Here is a 16,487-nt window from a genome sequence, read left to right as displayed (position 1 = left end):
CTCCTAATGGTGTTAACAAGTGACCATATATTCATGTATAGGAAAATTTTACTTTGATGCTAGTTGTTTCTTGATAACGCTGTACTATTTCAGGATATTTGTACAATCGACTCGCTGTTCAGTGGACTAGTTGCTAGTTTTAGCCTAGTTACTACTGTTTGTCGACAATAGTATCACACTCTTGTTGTTCACCAAATGGTCGCTGCTGCACTAGTGTCGGTGATGCGATGTGTTTTCATGGACTAATTGCATAGTCTGTATTGATTGCATATATATTTGACTAGGAGTAGATAGATAGACCCAAGATTTGAGGTCTTCCCTGCCCAGGAGCAGCCAGACCCAATATAATATACGTAGTCTTCCCGTTCTAGGAATTAATCCTCCTGTGAAGTTTCTGATGACAAAATTACTTTCATGCATGCTAGACTTTTATGTCTTAAATTTCTGTTGCCAAGACCTAGTAGTATCAGTCAATAGTTGGTCACCCATTGCTCTGGTTTCTGAATCTATGCATTGCATTTTGCTGCGCAGGACTTGAGAAGGTGAAGAAAAAGGAAAAAAGCCATGTTAATTTTTCCGTTCTCTGGGTGTCGGCCGAATGGCTGTCTCGACGTATCAAGAGGCAAGATGAACCCTGAAGCCACTGGATGAACCAAGAGATCCCAATCTTATGGTTCAAACGTCTGTGTGGTGTGGGCACTGAATGGACCAAGATCCTCTCGAGGGAATATACATGCTAAACTGCAAGAAGGCCCTGGCGAATCTCGAAGACAAGATATAGGCATTTTTGTGTTTATTTTTACTTTTCCGTTGGGTGACTGTTGGTGGAATGGTCTAGGGAGTTTGTATTGTGCCGCAGAAACTTGGTATCTTTGGTCAATGTCAACAAGTAGCAGACAACATATTTGATTGGATTGGTTGAATGAATGTGTGCTTTTTCTGTTGGCTCAAATGGTTAATTCTCCATGAAAAGAATGAATGTCAGCTCGTTCATTCATTCAATTGAGTACATTAAAACTGGAACTGGTGCATGAAAAATATATCTATGTATCTATCTATCTATCTAGTATGTTTGTATGTATGTACTTTGAGTATATATACATCACTATACCGGCAAGTGTGATGATTTTGGAAAAGCAACTGTGTTTTCAATTTACCACTAAAAACTGGAGGCACCTTTTACTTGATGTTTGTATGATTTATTTGGATGTTGGAAGCCGCATTATACTAGCGTTCTAGTGTCTAGTCTTCCTTCCTGACGACTTTTTGTTTCATATAATACGAAAGAAATGAAGAAGAAGTTACTATCTTTGGGATCTGATACCGTTGTCGAAACTGTTTTCATTGACGCCTTGCACATTGCATCAGCTTGGACTTGCCAAGATTATGTGTTCTCCCTATATTAATCATCTGAGAATTACTACCTTGATTTGATGGTTCAGTTCGATCAAGTTGAGTGGGCATTAGGTATTCTAATTTGGAGCACAGCGTTGAAATATACAAAAAGTGATCCATTTGTTCTCTTCTCTAATCTAATTAGTCCAGGCATGACCGATCTGTTCTTTTTTTTTCAGTGTCGGGAAGCAGTTGCAAAAGAAAGATCGGATCCGTCCCTCCCTCAAATAACGCCAGGTAGTTTCCATCTTATCTACGTATTTCCTAGCTAGCTAATAACTCCAGTACTAGTACTTATCGTGTTTGTTAGGAAACATAACAAATCCTACATTAATTATCTCGCACTTATTCCTCCACAAAACCAGGCGCTCCCAAAACCAATGCATCCTCCTTCAATTGTTGTTGTCGATCCGCCTCCTCCTCCCCGTTCCCATCCATTGGCTGACGTGATCTTCACGCGGATCGCCCTCTGATCCAATGTCTCTCCGCGCTCATTGTTAGCCAACCGGTGCAAGATCTTCTCTATAAATATAAATCGACAACCCTTTCTGATCTGTTGCCCGCGCCCCACAAGTCGCCCCTCCCTTGTCGCTACCACCTCCTATCTCCTTCCTCACACAATGTCAAGAGATGCTCCGTCGGCGAGGCACTTCCTGTGGCCACCAAGATCTTGCCTTGCCTTGTCTCGTCACATGAGTTTTAGATCGAGCGGCACCAACATCTTGTCTCGCCGAGTGGCCACGCCGTGTCTTGGATGCCTCGACCATGCTTGTTGTGGCTGCTGCCTAGCACTTTGACTGTAAGAGCGCATCTTTTCTCGATCTAAACTTCCTTAAGGAAATCTTGGCATGGCACCACTCGATCTGATGAGTTTTCTTGTGAACCTTCTGATGGAAGAGATGCCAACACAAAGCCGCTGGACAACAAGACGCTAGGCAAGATATGGATGGAGCAAAGGTTAGTGTAAAAATAATATATGTATCAGAATTTGTTCAATGCTTCTTTGCACTGGTAAAAGATGTTTCCCAGTTGCCACATGTCCTAACTTTATAGGTATAAACAGTGATTGAACTATTTGTAGCTCAAACTTCAGAGGTAACGAGGGCCATCTGTCAGTATCTACAACCACAAATCAATTGATAAAATAATTATTAAAAGAAAGTAATTACCTTGTTTTGTGGATAACTGTCAAATTATTTGATTCAACTACTTGGTTATTTAGTGATCAATACCATGTTATTTTAACAATTTGCAATGTCATTTTAGAAATCACTGCCAGATTCTTTTTGCGAGTTCCCCCGATTTTGCAGTATAACTTTTTCACTTTGTTATGAGTTTGAACCCGTTTGTTGGTATCACCTAGTAATCCGTAGCAAAAATATATTGTTCTGAAGACAGTAGCAAAAACATGGCATATACTTTACTACTCTAGCATGTCTCCTGTGAAAGAACAAATGAAATACCTGCACTGTAGCCCCACTGTAGTGGCCATGCCTATAGACATTGTAGCATTAGTAGCGCCTCTGCAGTGCTACCGTAGCAGCACGATGTATTGTATGTACTAGTATTAAAGCACACAGGAGAGAAATTGACCGCACTTAATTAGACCACGCGCCACTATACGAAATTCTGTAGAGGGTTGGTTGGAAACTGATTGCTTTGTTTTAGAAATCAAAACTGCCTGTGAACTTGTGATAGCTTGCCACACCCATCAGATCATTCACACTGACGATCTATATGCAAGTTCAGCAACTATCCTATGAATAGGTTCAACTAGTCACAATGATGATTGAACGAAGACTAGCACCAATGCGTGCCAATTCAGTCACCATTCTAGCTAGACAAAACATCATCTGAATACATATGGCTAGCTCTTTAGACTGGATTTATGTGACACCTAGCACAGATTCAAAATCGAATGGACTACTAACAAAGTGCCAATCCAGTCCCATGATGAACATAATTATCACAAATGAAGTTAATTGTGCAAAGGGTGGCTCCAAAATTCATGGCATTATGTTGCCGAAATTTCTAGTACAAGTTCCCCCAACTTGTCGTAAGGAAACAATAGCTTTATATTAGGGTGTTAATTGCAAAATGTTTGGTGTTGTTTGTAAGAGAACAAAAGCATTAGGGTGTTAATTGCAGAACTTTTGGTGCTGCAACATATTCAGCAAGGCGTTGAGGGTGATGCGAAGCTTGGCTCAATGTAGACTGTACAGGAGGAGAAGTATATGCAAGTTCTGACTTCATCTTCGCTGCCAACAATACATGATTGGGCCAGAGAAGGAAGATGACGCCAACGCGTCAGCATGTTCAATTTGTAAAACTCTTGGCTAATGACGCCAAAGTCAGCATGTTCAAGTTGCAGGATTATTGTTGGGGGATCTGTGTGAGCTAGAGACCGTGTGATTCATTATTAACATAAACAATAGAGTCAGACATGTTGGTACATTGCGTACGTGGTTATCACAAGGGAAGTTTATTTTTTGAGGAGACCTCACAAGTGAAGTTAACTGTGCAAAATCATGGCGTTATGCTGCCGAAATTTCTGGTGAAATTTCCCTCGACTTGTCAAAATTTTGTCCTTCTTTGTAAGGAAACAAAAGCTTTAGGGTGTTAGTTGCAAAATTTATGGTGCTATTCGTGAGAAAACAAAAACATAAGGGTGCTAATTGCAATGTTAATCAAGCATTCGGTATATACGTGGGTGGGCGTCTAATTAAGTGGCATGTGTAGCTGGTCCGGCCGGAATATATATTTATGCTTATACCATGCTTTCACAAGTTCATAATTTATGTGAAACAGGCTTTGTATGTATTGAATCACTGGCAGGACCTAACTTAGCGAGACAGGGGGCGTTAAATATCTGACGTTCCATTGGCATGGTTTACTGGCTGTTTCGTAGGTAATAATGTTCTTGTGTTGTCGGATGTGATGCTGGACCTAACATTTGTATGGTCGAAAGGACGATATTTGTGTGAATAAGAATGAATTAATAGGTAAGATTATGATTCCCTAAGAAAGGAAATATTCTGATTCACGGAAAAACATGAAGGATTTTGCATAGATATTTGTATAACACAAATAATGAAATCCAACACTAAATGGAACACGTATGCTCCCAACTCCAACTCTTCTAATAATTTTGTATATGCAAATATTTGACATATACACCATGTTTGAAAAAAAAAACCATGGAACTTATACCTCTCACATTTCAAATTTTATTGAGTGGTAGGTGTATGTATATTTGCTACAATGCATATCAAATAAGACGGGAAGATGTGTATCTTGCCATATAGCTTGAATTAATTAATAATCTCTCCATCCCTTAGTAAGTGGCATAAACTTTGTAAGGAGGTTTATCTCGGGACTAGGACATGACGGCTTCATTCACATAAACAATGGTAGTTTGCACAATGTGGATGGGAACACATATGTACTCTTCCCTATAATGAAGGTTAAAATACATGTGTTTATTATTTATGATTGTTTGAATAACTTAGCATTTGTCCATTCATATGATATCTGAAATTTAAACACTTGCACCACACATAAATAAATTTACTTCATAACTATGTATCCCTATAGAATCTAGGTTGTGCAGCTGCACGGGTAGATGACTAGTATATACTATATTTGTATTGATATGAAAGAGACGACTCAGCTGCCATCTCCTTCTTCTCCCGCAAATCTCTAGAAAAACTCAACCCTCTGGAATCTGAGGCGGAGCAGCTGAAAACGATCGGATCTCTGTATCTCAAATCTCTATCAGCCGCTGGAAAACAATCCTCAGGCCAGAATTTCTTCTCCTCCCACAGATCCCTACGTATCCAGACTGTGGCTCCCCCTGCTCTAGGGCTCGCCATCTTCTTATGGTCGCCGCGCCGCACGGTTTGTGGAGGGGAGGGTGTTGATATATGCTCCCCCCACAGCTGTCCAAAGTAGGTGGCATCCACCTCCTCCCACTCACAGATAGCGGGGCCCGCCTGTAAGTCACCTGGCGCAGATCCCTCCTGACCAAGTTCTTCCCCGTGCCCAGCTCGAATTTGAAGCCCCCGTGCTTGCGAAGCACCAGCAATGGCAATGAACTCCCTAGATTCTCCTCACGGTTGGGATCCAGGACTCGAATCCCAATTTCCCCAGTCCGATCCCCACTCAATCCCTTCTGAACAATCTCCACTTCGCCCTCTGTACTCTCGATGTTGAGCATGCTTCCCTCTCCGCCCACAGCAAAATCAGATCCACCGTCAACACTGGCGCCATGGCGAAAATCCTCTCTTGCTCGTTTGCATCGGTCCTCGACATTGCATGTAGAGCCAGAGTCCTTTTGGCATCGCACAGATTTCTCTCTGCTTGGTTCCTCGCGAACACCAGGGCTTGGATCTCCGCATCTGCGCCACATCTCGGTCTCCCGCTGCACTCATCCTGTCGGCCACCGACCGCCGCCGCTCCCCGTCCCCCGCCCTCCGCCTCCTCCAGTGCAGCCCCAATCCCCACCCCTGCCGCAGAAAATCGTACCTACCGCCCGGGGTGAAGGAACTCGGTCAGGCCCCGAGTCGCTCCGAGGACCGTAGGGCGCGAGGGGCGCGGTGTCGCCGGCGAAACCTGCCCTGCAGCCAAGGCGGGAGGCGTCGCCGGAGAGCCCAGTGAGGACGAGGGGGGAGGGGTAGGTGGGGTGGGGTGGGGGTGGGGTGGGGGAGGGTCAGGTGGGGAAGGAGAGTAATCCGGTAGTCTCAGAAATTCTAGAATACTGCTCGGAGTGGCGTTTCTGGCGATTTTGATACAGATTACTACAGACTGTTCTGTTTTTGACAGATTCTGTTTTCTATGTGTTGTTTGCTTATTTTGATGCATCTATGGCTAGTATTAAGTGGTATGAACCATAGAGAAGTTGGAATAAAGTAGATATTACACCAATATGAATTTAGAATGAGTTCATTACAGTACCTAAGTGGTGGTTTTATTTTCTTATACTAACGGAGCTTACGAGTTTTCTGTTAAGTTTTGTGTTGTGAAGTTTTCAAGTTTTGGGTAAGGATTCGATGGACTATGGAATAAGGAGTGGCAAGAGCCTAAGCTTGGGGATGCCCAAGGCACCCCAAGGCAATATTCAAGGACAACCAAAAGCCTAAGCTTGGGGATGCCCCGGAAGGCATCCCCTCTTTCATCTTCGTTCATCGGTAACTTTACTTGGAGCTATATTTTTATTCACCACATGATATGTGTTTTGCTTGGAGCGTCATTTTATTTTGTTAGTATATGCTTGATATTATTTAGAATAATGTTTTGCATCTTTAGTTTCAATAAAAATGTCAAGGATGGCCTTTACCATGCTTATTTTGCTAGTATACATGTTGCTGTTTGAAAACAGGAAGTTTACCGCTGTTGCAAAAATTCCCTAGAAAAGTCAGAGAATGATATAATGTTGAAACTTTTTGAATATTGAGATCTGATAAATTTATTACAGTGAGAATTTTCTTTCATAATTTTGGAGTTCGGGAAGTATGATGAATCTTGCATTCTTTACAGACTATACTGTTTTGACAGATTGCTTTTATAGTTGCATTGTTTGCATATGTTTCCTTGTTTAATGATTATATTTGAGGATAGGAGTATTGAATATGCAGAGGCATTTAGTATGCAATGTTGAATAATAATTTTAGTGATTTGTTACAGTAGAAAATGATAAGGTTTTGCATTGGTTTATACTAACCTATCTCACGAGTTCTTGTTGAGTTTGGTGTGGATGAAGCTTTTGATAAAAAGAGAAACCATGATATGAGAGGAATTAAGGAGACACAAAAGTTCAAGCTTGGGGATGCCCAAGGCACCCCAAGATAATATTTCAAGAAGTCTCAAGCATCTAAGCTTGGGGATGCCCCGGTAGGCATCCCACCTTTCTTCTTCAACAACTATCGGTTAGTATCGGTTGAGCCTAAGTTTTTTGCTTCTTCACATGAGTTGTGTTATCCTTGCATTGTCATTTTATTTTTTTTGCTTGCTGTTTGAATACAATACCAAGATCTGAAATTCTTAAATGAGAGAGAGTCTTCATATAGTTACATAATTATTTAGCTACTCTTTGTTCTACACTTATATCTTTTTGGACTAGTTTGTCATTTACTCGTGCGCTTCACTTATATCTTATGAGTAAATTGTTGAATGAGTTGATTGTCATAAATATGAAATTAAATATGTTTCATTTGCTTATCCCATTGGGAGTAATGACTTTCTGCTACGTATGCATGCCTTTCAGATTGAAAAACATGGGCTACTTGTACGAAAGCACCATGAGAATTGTCTTAGCCCTCAGATCAGGCGTAATGTGGAGGCCTATGTCGATGACTTGGTAGTCAAGACACGGGATAAATCTACATACTTGGAAGGTGTGGCCGAAACCTTCGTAACCTACAAAAATGTGCATGAAGCTCAATCCCAGCAAGTGCGTATTCGTTGTCCCGTCCTGAAAGTTGCTAGGATTCCTGGTATCCAATAGAGAAATCGAGGTTAACCCAAAAAGGATAAAAGCCATCGAGCAGATGAGGACACATGCTCATCTTAAATATGTGCATTACCTTGTTGGTTCATTGGCGGCGTTGGGAAGATTTTGTCCAAGCTACGAGAGAAGGCTCTGCCCCTGTTCACACGCCTCAAGAGGACCAGTCCATTCTGGTGGACCCCAGAAGCAGAGCAGGCCCTCCAGCAAATGAAAGTATATCTGACTTCACCGCCTGTCATAGTGTCTCCTGAACCCTGACAACCATTGCTCTTGTATATCTCTTGGACCCCCATGTTGTGAGTGCGGCGCTGGTGGTCAAGCAGGAGGAAAATGTTCCTCCTCTAGCTCCAAGAGGGACCTAGGGAACCGTATGAAGAAAAACGGTCTGTCCAGCAACTTGTGTACTTTGTGACCAAGGTGCTACATGATGCGGAGATCCGGCATCCCACTATCTAGAATATGCTATATGCCATAATTATCGCCTCTTGAAAGTTACGACACTATTTCCAAGCCCACCTAGTATTGGTACTATTCTCTATTACCTTGGACCTATCCTCCGAAATAGGAGGCCACGGGATGCATCGCCGAGTGCGCTGCGGAACTGGCAGAATTCGAGATGTCGTAGTGGAATAACAATAGAAAAGCTCCTCATGTAAACCAGGCCTAGCTTGCAATATTGAGGCAATACGATTTCAATTCGAAGCCCATGTGATGTTGAGACATGTCCAACATGAAATGTGTTGGGCAGTGGAAAATTTTATATTCATTAATGACAGAGTCATAAAGAAAACATGTTAGGTTGTTGCCATTGTTGTGACTTCTCATCTCTAACATATTGAGGGTGTTTAGCATACTGGATAAAACAAGGCAAGCAAAATACTTATGTTACATATCCTCTTTATATTTCCAAATATATACGAAGTGTTTAGGTGGGCTGATGTCTTCAATAAGAATTTGTAATATTTACTTGATGTAGTAATGCACCCAACGTTCTGATAAACCATTATGGTTCTGGTCAGATGAATTGATGGCATGAATACACATTCTATCAAAATATTTAATTCACTCATGGATCCTTACGATATGGGTTATTGTGCATATGAAATAAATCAACCTCAACTTGGCTTAGGTAGAAATGAGAGGTCTGCAGCAGTGACATGTGATTTCAAATAGGGGAGCGACTCTGCTAGAAGTGAATTGTTCCATTTATCAAGCCACAGAGATTCATATCCTTTGTTACCCAATCTACATGAACATATCCCCCTAAAAATAATAGTAAGAGTACACTATTCTCAAATCATATTCATCCTCTCAAATTTCTCCTTGCGTGCATAAATGCATGCACAAGCTGTAGAGAGACAAATATGAGCAATAATAGTGTAAGTGTGTGTCACTAGTTAATCCATGCAACATGGCAAAACCATCAACGTATGAAATATCTTCTCATGCATATTAGTGCTTGCTAGTTGAGTAAATGATATAATCAGGTTGTAATTGGAATAGATCTAGATAATCAATAATTGTCAATATTGTGTTATTATATTTCCCATTAGGATATCCATTACTAAATAATTCATGGGGGCCCTTTTAGTTTGAAGGTTGATAAACCTGAAGTAATGATACCCTGTCAGGTGACAACCAGTTTCATGTGATGCATAATATTGGAGTAAGATTCTATAAATTCCATTGATTGATTGATATATATTCTTTTATGTAGCTAGTCTTCAGCTATTAATATATGCATCCGGACCAAACATTAAAATGTTGAAAAGTTGTGCATGCTTATCTTATTGTATATCATAATCAATTGAAGTCATTAAGTCAAACATGGGAATATTTCACCTTTCTTCCGCGAAGGTGAGACTAAAATATGACAAACGTGAGAGTACCCCCACCCCCACCCAACATGAGGCCATCGCCTCGGCGTGCACAGGCCATCCACCCAACCAGGGGCAATCAAGGCCTCGCTGCCGCCCACAATGGTAGCCACATAGGTTCTTCTGGTGGATGCCCTCTAGCCGACAAGAAGAAGAGGGTTGGAGGAGCGTGCCACAATGACAAAATCCTATTCTCCCTTGAATGGCCTGCAGAGAATGATGCAAGAGCGAATCGCAGGATGGAACTATCAATTTCTTCTCTATGCTATGGTTGATCTTGCGCCATATCCTCATCTTGGTGATATCTAGTCCAGCTGGTAGAAAGGACTTTTGTAGCTTCTAACAAGATATCTATCCTTTTTGCTGCTTACTGTTAATTTGTGTGTAGATGAGCTGCTGTAGGATAGATACTACATTGTTCCGCTCCTCTGTACCATTGTTGCAGCCAGCTGCTGACCCTTTGTTTGTTGAAAGAACTGTATGTTTGCTGTAGTGATCGATGAACAACTTTGCCAAGCATTAGGCCAACCTGAGTGTGGGCCCCATCACATCCAAGATGATGGACGGGACCGGTGTTGTTTTTTTGTGATTTTGCTTGCCTAGCCGCAACCATGAAAGTGGTGATGTCTGGCCTCGGCTACAACTGCGCAGGTGAGCTTCTTTGCACATGGTTCAAAAATTTAGAGAGAGCTATCTTTTAGATGAAATCACCATTCTATATTTGTCCTATTTGCTGCTTGAATCATTAAGTTGCGTATTGAGCTGCTGTAGGATGCATTATCGTGCGCTATACTTTCTCTATATGCAGCCACTTGACCATGTTTTGTTGGCAAAAGAACTGTTTGCTGCAGCGATTGAAGATAAACCCTGCCAAGTTGTCCAAATAAGCACTCCATGGATGGAATCCTGCAGTTTATTTTCCTGAATGTCTTGAACTGTCGAACATTCTTCTTTAATTGTGTGATGTTATGTACTGTGGTACCTAAATGTTATTAAATGATTAATTCAGCATGCTTATGAGGAATGTTGATTATTTTTGTGCATTAGCTTCTGCTGGGATTTTTGGGTCGATTTGTACCCATTGGTCCATTATGGTGGTGATCCTCTTTATTTTATTGGCTGAATAAGCTTGATATTGGAATGATCATGTGTATTGGAACGTACAAGATCATGTGGAATTAGTTAAGTTGGTATACATTTGTTGCATGCTCCATTAGTCGTTTATACTTGAAACCTGGCCTATCATTTTTAATAAATATTACATCATCAAAGTTGTTTTATGCATGTTGCGGGTAACTGTATACTCTCTCCTAACAGTTTTATTACTTGTTGTATGCAGGCTGATTGGAGCCTACAATCAGGCTATTTTTTCTCCTTTAAACGCCTATTTTTTTGATATCGGGTGCTCCTTGAGCTGTCTAAGAACAAGCAGACCAACATTTCACCATCTTCGGCCGCCCCAGGGTATTTCATCTCTTTGGCCTCTTCCAGCACTATCTTCTTTGTTCCTGACTATAAATATTGATGCATGTGCCCTGTTTTAAAGTGGAAAATCATTTGCTTGTAGCTTGTACTGTCCATCTGTTGTGTTAACTTGCACTGTGCTGGTACTTATCATTTGCAAAATATATCTCCGTTTTCGCTATTATGAGAATCTCATATGCATTGTTTCCTGTTAAATCTAAAGTTTTGCAGCAATTTTTCATCGTTATGAGAATTTTATATTCATGGATTCACTTGATTATGTTTCTAAAATATCATAATCTTTTATTTCCAGATGCTGGCCCTCAGTCTTCAGGAGTTGGAGCTCTAGGAAGAAGAATCCTGAAGAAAACACACATCCAGCAATGCGTTTTAGCTCACTGGACTAGTTATCTGTTTATTTAGTTGTATTTTAGCTAAATACCAGATTTGTACTGTTATCTCACTGTTACCAGATTTGTATTTTAGCTGAAAACCAGATTTGTACTGTTACCAGCAATGCGCTTTAGCTCACTGGACTAGTTATCTGTATATCTGTATCATTGTAATTTACTTTGCTTGGCTGTTGTATGAAATATTATGCCTTATTGGCTCTTTTTGAATCAAATTATCTAATTGCACAAATGTAGAACAAACGTGTGGTACAGAAAGAGTGATCCTGGCGACCTACTTTAAAATGAAAAAGAAATAAAAGAAAACTGACAAGTGGGCTGGAAAACCTCTGAGGCCCAAAAAAATGTATACTGTAAAAGACTGTGTCCCAAAAAATGAAATGGCTCTTGGGCTTGGCCCATGTAGCTGGCAAAAAATGAAATGAAAAAATAATAAATAGGATGAATTAACGGGCTCGACCCATATAGACACCGAATTGGACCGGGTTGATTCTTATCCACGTCAGCTTGCCACGCTGGATCCAACGTGGCCTGGGGAGGCTGCCAGTGACCGAAAATTTGGTCGTAAAACCAACAACCTTTTACATATCACAAAGAAGGTCATTAATTTCAGTTTATGACGGCCAGCTTTTGACCATCTGTTTTTGGTCACAAAAAGGTCGCAAATGAAAAACAATGACCATTCAACGACCAATAGTGATGGTCACAAGTTGACATATTTCTTTTAGTGAACCATTGCTCTTGTATATCTCTTCGCCCGCTATGTTGTGCATGCACCGTTGGTGGTAAAGCTGGAGGAAAATGTTCCTCCTCCAGGTCCAAGAGGTACCTAGGGAATAGGATGAAGAAAAACGGTCTGTCCAGCGACTTGTGTACTTTGTGTCCAAGGTGCTACATGATGCGGAGATCCGGCATCCCACTATCTAGAATATGTCATATGCCATAATTATTGCCTCTCAAAAGTTACGACACTATTTCCAAGCCCACCCAGTATCGGTACTATCCTCCTTTACCTTGGACCTATCCTCCTAAACAGGAGGCCACGGGACGCAACTCTGAGTGCACTACGGAACTGGCAGAATTCGAGATGCCATAGTGGAATAACAATAAAAAAGCTCCACATGTAAACCAGGCGTACCTTGCAATATTGAGGCAATCTGATTCGGATTCGAAGCCCATGTGATGTTGAGACATGTCCAACATGAAATGTATTGGGCAGTGGAAAATTTTATATTAATTAATGACAGAGTCATAAAGAAAACATACCAGATTGTTGCCATTGTTGTAACTTCTCATCTCTAACATATTGATGGTGTTTAGCATACTGGATAAAACAAGGCAAGCAAAATACTTATGTTGCATATCCTCTTTATATTTCAAAATATATATGAAGTGTTTAGGTGGGATGACGTCTTCAATAAGAATTGGTAATATTCACTTGATGTAGTAATGCACCCAACGATCTGATGAATCAATATGGTTCTAGTCAAATGAACTGATGGCATGAATATATTCTATCAAAATTTGTAATTCACTCATGGATCCTTACGGTAAGGGTTATTGTGCATATGAAATAAATCAACCTCAACTTGGCTTAGGTAGAAATGAGATGTCTGCATCAGTGACATGTAAGTCCAAATAGGGGAACGACTCTGCTAGAAGTGAATTGTTCCATTTACCAAGCCACAGAGATTCATATCCTATGTTTCCCAATCTACATGAACATATCCCCCTAAAAATAATAGTAAGAGTACACTATTCTCAAATCATATTCATCCTCTCAAATTTCTCCTTGCGCACATAAACGCATGCCCAAGCTGTAGAGAGACAAATATGAGCAACAATAGTTTAAGTGGGTGTCACTGATTAATCGAGGCAACCCAGAAAAACCATCATCCATATGAAATATCTTCTCATGCATATTAGTGCTTGCTAGTCGAATAACTGATATAATCAGGTTTTAATTGGAATAGATCTAGATAAAAAATATTTATAAATAATGTGTTATTATATTTCACATTAGGATATCCATTACTAAATTATTCATGGGAGTCCTTTTAGTTTGTACGGTGATAAACATGAAGTAATGATACCGCGTCGAGTGACAACCAGTTTCATGTGATGCATAATATTGGAGTAAGATTCTATAAATTTCTTTGATTGATTATTGAATGTGCATATATATGTGATTATTTATTCCTGGCCATGTCCCTTTCTTTTATGTAGCTAGTCTTCTGCTATTAATATATGCATCCGGACCAAAAATTAAGATCTTATTGTATATCATAATCAATTGAAGTCATTAAGTCAAACATGGGAATATTTCACCTTTCTTCCATGAAGGTGAGAATAAAATATGACAATCGTGAGAGTACCCCCACCCCAACCCCCACCCAACATGAGTCCACCGCCTCGGCGTGCACAGACCATCCACCCAACTAGGGCCAATTGAGGCCTCGCTGCCACCCACACCAGTAGCAACATAGGCTCTTCTGGTGGATGCCCTGTAGCCGACAAGAAGAAGAGGGTTGGAGGAGCGTGCCACAATGACAAAATCCTAATCGCCCTTGAATGGCCTACAGAGAGTGATGCGAGGGCGAATCGCAGGATGGAACTATAAATTTCTTCTCTATGCTATGGTTGATCTTGCACCATATCCTCATCTCGGTGATATCTAGTCAAGAAGGTAGAAAGGATTTTGTAGCTTCAAACAAGGTAAAAAAAATCTTGGATGAACGTAGCGTGAGGATTTGTAGAGATTAATTTGAAGAGGTCATTGGCATACTTAGGAGGTTGGCCTTGGCCACGTAGTACATTCCAAGAGCAGAAAATAAAACTAGTTTTGTGAGAGAGAAAATTTGTGTGCACCAGGATAGGATAGGATTGCTAACTCAATGATATGAGGTCACTAGACGACCGATTGCGTAAGGATGGACGATCCAAAGGATACATGTACCTAACATAGCGAGGCAGGGGGCGTTAAATATCTGACGTTCCATTGGCATGGTTTACTGGCTGTTTCTTAGGTAATAAGTTCTTGTGTTGTCGGATGTGATGTTGGACCTAATATTTGTATGGTCCAAAGGACGATATTTGTGTGACTAAGAACGACTTAACAGGTAAGATTATGATTCCCCTAAGAAAGGAAAGATTCTGATTCACGGAAAAACATGAAGGACTTTGCATATATATAGCAGTGTGACCCGCGTATTTGCGCAGCTATACTTGATATATATTATTCGTTGTTGCATTCATCTAGGATAATATGAACAACATTTACATCTCAGGACAATAAAATTAGATTTTGGCGCAAATTCAATTCCTTTTTGTATGAAGTTGTTGGCAAGTACAATGGTGTGTGATAGTGAAGGACGAAAAGGGTCATGGTATGTGTCCCATAATGCAAAAAAAATATTATCTCTCATACTATTTTTCAGCTTTCGCTATTCCAGTCCTTCTCATCCCTTGATCCTATCCACAAAGATTTTTTGGATCTTTAGAGAAAATGTAAATATTTATTTCTTATACTTGATTTTTTTATTTGCCCATATTTCTATGAATACCATATCATACCTGATCCATATGCTCGATGTCTTCTCGTAATACTCCAATTCTATCTCGCTTTCCAATGTAAATCAATGTAACTATCATTGAGTGTTGCCGAGATTTGTGAAATGTTCTCTCACTCACCCTCGTCATAACTTGTTATTCTCTGTGGTGCGAATGTCATTGTTTTCTCTGGCAGTAGTTTGTCTAGAGAATGTTATCCTATTTAATTTTTCTGCATTAGTCAATAATATGCAACAAAAATTACAGGAGAAATATTGTAGCCAGAATGTGCAGCTTGATAAAACACAATCAGAATTATTAAAAAATCAATATATCAAATTTTATATATATGAATGAATCATTTTATTTATCCACATCATAAAAGATTTATCTAGGATGTATTTTACAAAATATTAAAAAACTCGTATTCTCGACCGACATGATAAAACTGCATATATAATTATTATCACAAACTGACAAATTTCTTGGATTTTGGTGTTTATGATTGGTTGGCGATCTTTGCATCTGTCCCTCTGACATTTTTGTTGATTTTTGTGGCTGTTTCACTATGTAGTTTGCGAATGTTTTTTCTATAGCATTTTTTCCTTGGGTAATGTTGCCTTCCTATTACTGCTGGCCTTGCGGAGTTTCTATAGACCTCATGCAAAATTATGTACTCCCTCAGTTTCTTTTTACTCTGAATATGAGCTTGTCTCAAGTCAAACTCTTCAATGTTTGACTAACTTTTATACGAAAAAATAAATACAAAATTGACATCATTAGATCCATTGTGGAATAAATTTGTCATATTATATTTATTTGGTATTGTAGATCTTGATATTTTTCCTATAAATATATTCAAGCTTTACAAAATTTGGCTTCGGATAAATATAATAAATGGAGTAAAAACAACCGAGGGAGAACATATATGCCTAAGCAAAAGTATTTCCCTTTTTTACCGGTAGGCCTTTCCTTGTCTATATGTGCCACATAGATGCAAACCCAAATGGCTAATTTCTCGATGCCTATGTATGCGATCCTTTTTGTGTGTGACCGTTGCTCACTGATTAAAGTCATGAATACTTTTGTTTATCTTTTAATCTCAACCTTTATATTAGAATCAAGAGATCGTGTATTTTTAAGATACGTCGATTTTGATTATATCTTATTAAGAATTAGTGACATATATTCCTGTTGATATTTAGATTTATGCATCAGTTCTTGTGTTTTTATTTATACACATTTAACGGTGCGTAGTTTGTAATCATTGCATGCTGACACCTCAGT

This window comes from Triticum aestivum, chromosome 3B (genome assembly GCF_018294505.1).
Source record: "Triticum aestivum cultivar Chinese Spring chromosome 3B, IWGSC CS RefSeq v2.1, whole genome shotgun sequence".
Classification (NCBI taxonomy): domain Eukaryota; kingdom Viridiplantae; phylum Streptophyta; class Magnoliopsida; order Poales; family Poaceae; genus Triticum; species Triticum aestivum.
Note: the sequence above shows the minus strand (reverse complement) of the source record.